Below are 8,724 nucleotides of genomic sequence, written 5' to 3'. Positions count from 1 at the left end.
TAAGTTCCCACGAGGGACACGAGCAGGACAGCATCCAGGGACAGCCCTGCTCTAATGGCAGAGCAGATCACAGCTGTTCTCTCTGGGCTCCTCCACCCAGAATCTGAGAGATGGAACAGGGGAAATTCTGTGCAATGAATTTGGACTCTGCTTAGCACCTCTGTGTTGGCTCTCAGCCCTAGAAAAACGAGAGCCTGAGGGTCCACTTTGAGTCTAGGAAGCCATCTTCCAAGAGGAAGAAAACTCTCTGAAGCTCCGTGAGCTGCTCGTCCCTCTTCTCTGATGTCTGGACTCGATGGGTCACACAAGGGCCTATGGGAGGAGCTCGGGAGTCAAGGCTTCAAATCTTGGCCATCGGAGACTGCCAGGGACCTGACCCGATTGATACACGTGCAGCTGCTGGCACGTTTCTGAATATGCTGGCTCTCTGCAGCCTCTGCATCTTTGAACAACATGTCCATCTGTCTGAAACATCATTCTGTCTCAAGCACTTAGAAACCCTCCACTACCTCCTCCTTTGTACAGAATGGGTATGACCACAAGGAATCAGTAGCCCAAGAAGGCCGGGGGCCAATGTAACTATGAACGAGAGAGATATGGTAGCTAACCAAGCCTGGACAAATTAAGGTAACAGTAGGGTATGAGAAAGTTCAGCTTCCTCCAGCAAGGGGAGGACGGTTCCATGTTATATAGGGTGTCACGTACACTCATCTGAGAATATCGGGTAAGAACCTTATGATTGTCTACGGCCATACCACCCTGAAGGCGCCAGATCTCGTCTGATCTTGGAAGCTAAGAAGGGTCGGGCCTGGTTAGTACTTGGATGGAAGACTGCCAGGGAATACCGGTTGCTTTGATCTCCAAGAGGGAATTTCTTGGGACGGTGGGCTACTGCAGGCTGTGGATGCTACCTTCACGGAGATGGCACAACCTCTCTACGAACTGGCTAAGGGAGGACTCACTATGGTAGAGTGTGGACAGCTGAGGCAGAAGGAGCATTTCGGGAATTACAAAGAGCCTTACTGTGTGTCCCAGCATTGGTCATCCCAGATGTTACCAAGCCCTTCCACTTGTATGTGAAGGCAGGGCTGACTAAAGAAGTTTTGACTCAGACTCTAGGGTATGGTGAAGGCCAGTGGTCTATCTTAGCAAGAAACTAGATCCAGTAGCAGCTGGGTTCCCCCTTTGCTTCTGCATAATTGCTGCCATGGCCCTCCTAGTCAAGGATGCATGCAAATTGACTCTGGGTCAAAATCTCATATTGACCACCACCCACGTTATCAAGGGCCTTCTCCGGACTCCACCAGACCGATGGATGACGAACACCCGGGTAACGGGGTATCAGGCCCTTCTCCTCAATGAACCAAAAGTGGCCTTCCGACCCCCAGCAGTGCTAAATCCAGCCACACTGCTGCCAGAAGAGCTAGCTGACCACACGACTGTGGGGAGGTCTTAACCCAAGTCACAGGAATAAGGCCGGATCTCAGAGACACTCCCCTCCCGGATGCAGAAATGACTCTGTTCACAGAAGGGAGTAGTTACATGGTCAGTGGAAAAGAGGTATGCTGGATGTCAGCCCTGCCACATAGGATCTCGGTGGAAAAGCAAAGCGGATTGCATTCACCAAGGCACTACAGATGGCCGAGGCCACAGGCACTAACTGGAAACTACAGTGTGCCTACTGGCCCCAGAGCTCTGAGCAAGGAGAATGAACCAGACTCTCGAAAAGACCTTGACAAAGTTAATTCTGGAGGCTGGCGGTGGATAGAAAATCTCCTTCATTTTACTCTCAGGGCACGATGTAATAAACAAGGTGACCCCATTTAAAATAATGTTTGGGAGCTCTGTCCTAGGTTACAGGAGGTTGCCCTAGCAGAAATGACTGATCAGTCTATACCCCAGTCACTGCAGGCATTACAGTCTGTCTTAAAAAGAAGGGATCCAAACTGCCTATACTGGAACAGAGACGGTGGAACCACATCCTTACCAACCCGGGGACTTGGTTTGGATACGTCGCTATCAAGTGGGGAATTTGGAGCCTCGTTGGAAGGGACCATTTACTGTTATCCTAACCACCCCCACGGCAGTAAAAGTGGAAGGCATCAGGGCCTGGGTTCATGCGGGTCATGTCAAACGAGCTGAGAGTAAGGATGCCCTCCAGAAATGGGAAATGCAGCCAAAAGACCCTGCTGACCATAGACTAAGACTAAAGAAACTGTGAGTGTATTGTTGCTATACTAAAGAAAATTGGGGCGATAAAATGTTAGTCTTATATGTTCAATATAAGGTAGAACCATCTGAAAAGTCAAGGATTTGACTAATCTCCAAAGAAAAGGGGGGAATGTAAGGGTCTGCCCCTCCCAGAGGAACTTGCTTGTGGACCCTGAATGTAAGGGTGGGGCAGACTGCGTGGAGACATCCAATCAGTAAGCCGTATGTATATCCACTGGGAAGGTTGAAATTCAATTGGCCACCTGTGTAGGGGCGGGGCTCAACCACCCCCATAAAGGTTGCTCTGCCAGGCTGCCAAGACGGGGCTCCTGCAGGAGGGCCGGGGGCTCCTGCAGGAGGGCCGGGGGGCTCCTGCAGGAGGGCCGGGGGGCTCCTGCAGGAGGGCCGGGGGGCTCCTGCAGGAGGGCCGGGGGGCTCCTGCAGGAGGGCCGGGGGGCTCCTGCAGGAGGGCCGGGGGGCTCCTGCAGGAGGGCCGGGGGGCTCCTGCAGGAGGGCCGGGGGGCTCCTGCAGGAGGGCCGGGGGGCTCCTGCAGGAGGGCCGGGGGCTGCTACAGGAGCGGTGAAGCGGTGCGGAGAGCGGTGGAAGTCGGCGGAGAGCGGTGAAGTCGGCGGAGAGCGGTGAAGTCAACGGTGAATAGAAGAGCTGTAACAGCTCTTGTAAGAGCTACAACCATGTTTGCAGTCTCCAGTCTCCCCCGGGCCCCAAGCCGCCGCCTGCAGCCTCGAGCCGCCTGCAGCTTCCAGCTTCCGGCGGTCTAGCCTCCGGCGGCGGCCCCGAGCGCCGCCGCCTGCAGCCTCCGGCGGCGGCCCCGAGCGCCGCCGCCTGCAGCTTCCATCCTCCGGCGGCGGCCCCGAGCACTGCCGCCTGCAGCTTCCATCCTCCGGCGGCGGCCCCGAGCGCCGCCGCCTGCAGCCTCCAGCGGCGGCCCCGAGCACCGCCGCCTGCAGCTTCCATCCTCCGGCGGCGGCCCCGAGCACTGCCGCCTGCAGCTTCCAGCCTCCGGGGGCCCAGCAGTCCAGTCGTCTGCGGTCCAGTTGTCAGCGGTCCCTCGACGCCTGCGGTCCTGAGACATCTGCGGTCCAGTTGCCAGCGGTCCCTCGACGCCTGCGGTCCTGAGACATCTGCGGTCCAGTTGCCAGCGTTCCCTCGACGCCTGCGGTCCTGAGACATCTGCGGTCCAGTTGCCAGCGGTCCCTCGACGCCTGCGGTCCTGAGACATCTGCGGTCCAGTTGCCAGCGGTCCCTCGACGCCTGCGGTCCTGAGACATCTGCGGTCCAGTTGCCAGCGGTCCCTCGACGCCTGCGGTCCTGAGACATCTGCGGTCCAGTTGCCAGCGTTCCCTCGACGCCTGCGGTCCTGAGACATCTGCGGTCCAGTTGTCAGCGTTCCCTCGACGCCTGCGGTCCTGAGACATCTGCGGTCCAGTTGCCAGCGTTCCCTCGACGCCTGCGGTCCTGAGACATCTGCGGTCCAGTTGCCAGCGGTCCCTCGACGCCTGCGGTCCTGAGACATCTGCGGTCCAGTTGCCAGCGGTCCCTCGACGCCTGCGGTCCTGAGACATCTGCGGTCCAGTTGCCAGCGGTCCCTCGACGCCTGCGGTCCTGAGACATCTGCGGTCCAGTTGCCAGCGGTCCCTCGACGCCTGCGGTCCTGAGACATCTGCGGTCCAGTTGCCAGCGGTCCCTCGACGCCTGCGGTCCTGAGACATCTGCGGTCCAGTTGTCAGCGTTCCCTCGACGCCTGCGGTCCTGAGACATCTGCGGTCCAGTTGTCAGCGGTCCCTCGACGCCTGCGGTCCTGAGACATCTGCGGTCCAGTTGCCAGCGGTCCCTCGACGCCTGCGGTCCTGAGACATCTGCGGTCCAGTTGTCAGCGGTCCCTTGACGCCTGCGGTGCCAGCGGCCCTGCCCCGCACTCCAGGACCCTCAGCAGTGACACAGTGAGAAACGACCTAGATGTCAGCAACCTCATTGGGAGTAGGCTCGCCGGGGTCAAAGTTGTCATCTTTTATAAAAGAAAGCCCTGACCGGTCAGTGCGATTCATGATGCTTGGCGCGAAATAAAGCTTTGCTTGACCTTCGCTTTGTATCAGTCTCGTTCCTTTGATCACGGACCCTAACACTTGCAATGTTAAATTTTTTCAATTTTCATTTTTTTCCTATTTTTCCTCTTTCCTATTTTAACCTGTTTTAACTATTTTATCTTATAAATACCTTTTTAAAAATCTTTAAAAATGGGGTGCCTGGGTGGATCAGTGGGTTAAAAATCTTTAAAAATTTTCATTGTTATACTTATATTCTATCCCTTCATTGTAACCTTATTTTTTTGTATACATATCAGTTTTTCTTTCTTTAAAATTGTGGTACAAAGTTTCTTCTAACAGGCTAAAATATACCCTAAATCTAGCATATGGCTTTGTTCTAGTCTCCAGCCTGATCACATTCTCTCCTTTTTTTTTCTTTTTTCCATCAACTTGTTATCAATTTCTTTTTTAAAAATCTTTTTTTTAAATTTTCATCTTTACAGTTATATTTCATCCCTTCATCGTGTTTACTCTTATTTTTGTATATATATGTTTTTCTTTCTTTAAAATTTTTGGAGGCAGGGGCGCCTGGGTGGCTCAGTGGATTAAAGCCTCTGCCTGCGGCTCAAGTCATGGTCCCAGGGTCCTGGGATTGAGCCCCACATCGGGCTCTCCGCTTTGCAGGGAGCCCGTTTCCTCCTCTCTCTGCCTGCCTCTCTGCCTACTTGTGATCTCTGTCTGTCAAATAAATAAATAAATAAATATTTAAAAAAAAAAAATTTGGAGAAAGTTTCTTCTAACAGACCAAACTATACCCAAACTCAAGTGTGTGGCTCTGTTCTAGTCACCAGCCTGATCATACTTTTTTTCCCTTTCTTCTCTCGTTTCAGGTCTCTTCCGATTTTGTTAGTGTATATTTTTCTGGGGTTGTTGCTACTCTTAGCATTTTGTTCTGGCATTCATCTGTTCTTCTCTAGATAAAATGACAAAGTGGAAAAACTCACCTCAAAAAAAAAAAATAAAAAAAAAGAAGCACTACTGACTGCTAGGGACCTAATCAATACTGACATTAGTAAGATGTCAGAACTAGACTTTAGAATGATGATCAAAGGTGCTAGCTGGCTCAAAAAAAAGCATGGAAGATACTAGAGAATCCCTTTCTGGAGAAATAAAATCTCTTCCTGGAGAAATAAAAGAACTAAAATCTAACCAAGTTGAAAATTTAAAAAGCCATTAATGTAGTGCAATAAAAAATGGAGGCTCTTACACCTAGGATAAATGAGGCAGAAGAGAGAATTAGTGATACAGAAGACCAAATGATGGAGAATAAAGAAGCTGAGAAAAAGAGAGATAAACATCTACTGGAACATGAGGTGAGAATTCAAGAGATAAGTGATACCATAAGACTAAACAATATTAGAATAATTGGGGTCCCAGAAGAAGAAGAAAGAGAGAGAGGGGCAGAAGGTATATTGGAGCAAATTATAGCAAAGAATTTCCCTAATTTGGCAAATGGAACAAACATCAAAATCCAGGAGGCACAGAGAACCCCCTCAAAAATCAATAAAAATGGGTCAACACCCATCATCTAATAATAAAACTTACAAGTCTCAGTGACAAAGATAAAATCCTGAAAGCAGCTTGGGACAAGAGGTCTATAGCATAAAATGGTAGAAATATTAGAATGGCAACAGATCTATCCACAGAGACCTGGCAGGCCAGAAGGGACTGGTATGATATATCCAGAGTACTAAATGAGAAAAATATGCATATATCCAGCTAGGCTGTCAATGAAAATAGAAGGAGAGATAAAAAAGACTACAGGACAGACAAGAACTAAAAGAATTTGCAGACACCAAACCAGCCTTACAGGAAATATTGAAAGAGGTCCTCTAAGCAAAGAGAGAGCCTAAAAAAACATAACTGAACAGAACAGAAATGAACAGAGACAATATACAGTACCAGTCACCTTACAGGCAATAAAATGGCACTAACCTCATATCTTTCAATAGTTACCTTAAATGTAAATAGGCTAAATGCTCCAATCAAAAGACAACATGTATCAGAATGGATTAAAACAAAACAAAACAAAACAAACCCAAGACAAACAAGACTCATCTATATGCTATCTGAAAGAAACTCATTTAGACCTCCAGATTTAAAGTGAGGGGATGGGAAACAATTTATCATGCTAATGGACATCAAAAGAAAGCTGGAATGGCAATCCTTATATCAGACAAATTAGATTCTAAGCCAAGGACTATAATAAGATGAGGAAAGATACTAAATCATAGTTAAAGGGTCTGTCCAACAAGATCTGATAATTTTAAATATCTATGCCCATAACATGGGAGCAGCCATTACATAAAACATTATATATATATATTTATTTATAGATATAATGTATATATATACATATATATATATAGGAGCAGCCATTATATAAAAAATTATATATATATATATATAATTTTAAATATCTATGCCCATAACATGGGCATCTAATAATAAATCCCATAACATGGGATCTAATAATTTTAAATATCTATGCCCATAACATGGGAGCAGCCATTATATAAAACATTTTATGTTTTAAACCTGAACAGACCCATAACCAGTAAGGAGATTGAAGCAGTCATCAAAAATCTCCCAACAAAAGAGAGCCCTGGGTCATATGGCTTCCCAGAGGAATTCTACCATACATTTAAAAAAGAAGATACAGTAGAACGTATCAATGAAACTAGAAGCTGGTTTTTTGAAAGAATCAATAAGATCGATAAGCCACTGGCCACACTAATCCAAAAGAAAAGAGAGAAAGCCCAAATTCATAAAATTATGAATGAAAAGGGAGAGATCACAACTAACACCAAGGAAGTAGAAATAATCATCAGAAGTTATTATCAACAGTTATATGCCAATAAGCTTAGCAACCTAGATGAAATGGATGCATTCCTGGAAAAATATAAACTACCAAAATTGAACCAGGAAGAAATCGACAACCTGAATAGACCGATATCTAATAACGAGATTGAATCAGCGATCAAAAACTCCCAAAAAACAAGAGCCCAGGACCTGACGGATTCCCTGGGGAATTCTACCAAACCTTCAAAGAAGAAATAATGCCAATTCTCCTGAAGCTGTTTCAAAAAATTGAAGCAGAAGGAAAACTTCCAGACTCTTTCTATGAAGCCAGCATTACCCTGATCCCCAAACCAGGCAAGGACCTTACCAAAAAGGAGAATTTTAGACCAATATCACTGATGAATATGGATGCTAAGATTCTCAACAAGATCCTAGCCAACAGGATCCAACAGCACATTAAAAAGATTATCCACCATGATCAGGTGGGATTCATCCCTGGGCTACAAGGATGGTTCAACATTCGCAAATCAATCAATGTGATACAACAAATTAAGATGAGAAGAGAGAAGAACCACATGGTCCTCTCAATTGATGCAGAAAAAGCATTTGACAAAATCCAGCATCCGTTCCTGATTAAAACACTTCAAAGTATAGGGATAGAGGGAACATTCCTGAATCTCATCAAATCTATCTATGAAAGACCCACAGCAAATATCATCCTCAATGGGAAAAAGCCTGCAGCCTTCCCATTGAGATCAGGAACAAGACAAGGATGCCCACTTTCACCACTCTTGTTCAACATAGTATTAAGAGTCCTAGCAACAGCAATCAGACAACAGAGAGAAATAAAAGGTATCCAAATTGGTAATGAAGAAGTCAAACTCTCTCTCTTCGCAGATGACATGATTCTTTATATGGAAAACCCAAAAGACTCCACCCCCAAACTACTAGAACTCATACAGCAATTCAGCAACGTGGCAGGATACAAAGTCAATGTGCAGAAATCAGTGGCTTTCTTATACACTAACAATGAAAATACAGAAAGGGAAATTAGAGAATCGATTCCATTTACTATAGCACCAAGAACCATAAGATACCTCGGAATAAACCTAACCAAAGAGGTAAAGGATCTGTACTCGAGGAACTACAGAACAGTCATGAAAGAAACTGAAGAAGACACAAATAGATGGAAGACCATTCCATGCTCTTGGATCGGAAGAATAAACATTGTTAAAATGTCTATACTACCTAGAGCAATCTATACTTTTAATGCCATTCCGATCAAAATTCCACCGGCATTCTTCAAAGAGATGGAGCAAATAATCCTAAAATTTGTGTGGAATCAGAAGAGACCCCGAATCGCTAAGGAAATGTTGAAAAACAAAAATAAAGCTGGCAGCATCACCTTACCTGATTTCAAGCTTTATTACAAAGCTGTGATCACCAAGACAGCATGGTACTGGCATAAAAACAGACACATAGACCAGTGGAACAGAGTAGAGAGCCCAGATATGGACCCTCAACTCTATGGTCAATTAATCTTCGACAAAACAGGAAAAAATATACAGTGGAAAAAAGACAGTCTCTTCAATAAATGGTGCTGGG

General features: G+C 46.7%; 1 pseudogene; it reads left to right on the top strand.

Moving 5' to 3' along the window:
* Nucleotides 1–741: 741 nt before the first annotated feature.
* Nucleotides 742–860, top strand: LOC122914651 (annotated as a pseudogene).
* Nucleotides 861–8,724: the final 7,864 nt, after the last annotated feature.

Source organism: Neovison vison, chromosome 7 (assembly GCF_020171115.1).
Source record: "Neovison vison isolate M4711 chromosome 7, ASM_NN_V1, whole genome shotgun sequence".
NCBI classification, from domain to species: domain Eukaryota; kingdom Metazoa; phylum Chordata; class Mammalia; order Carnivora; family Mustelidae; genus Neogale; species Neogale vison.
This window is presented reverse-complemented; position numbering and strand designations above follow the sequence as displayed.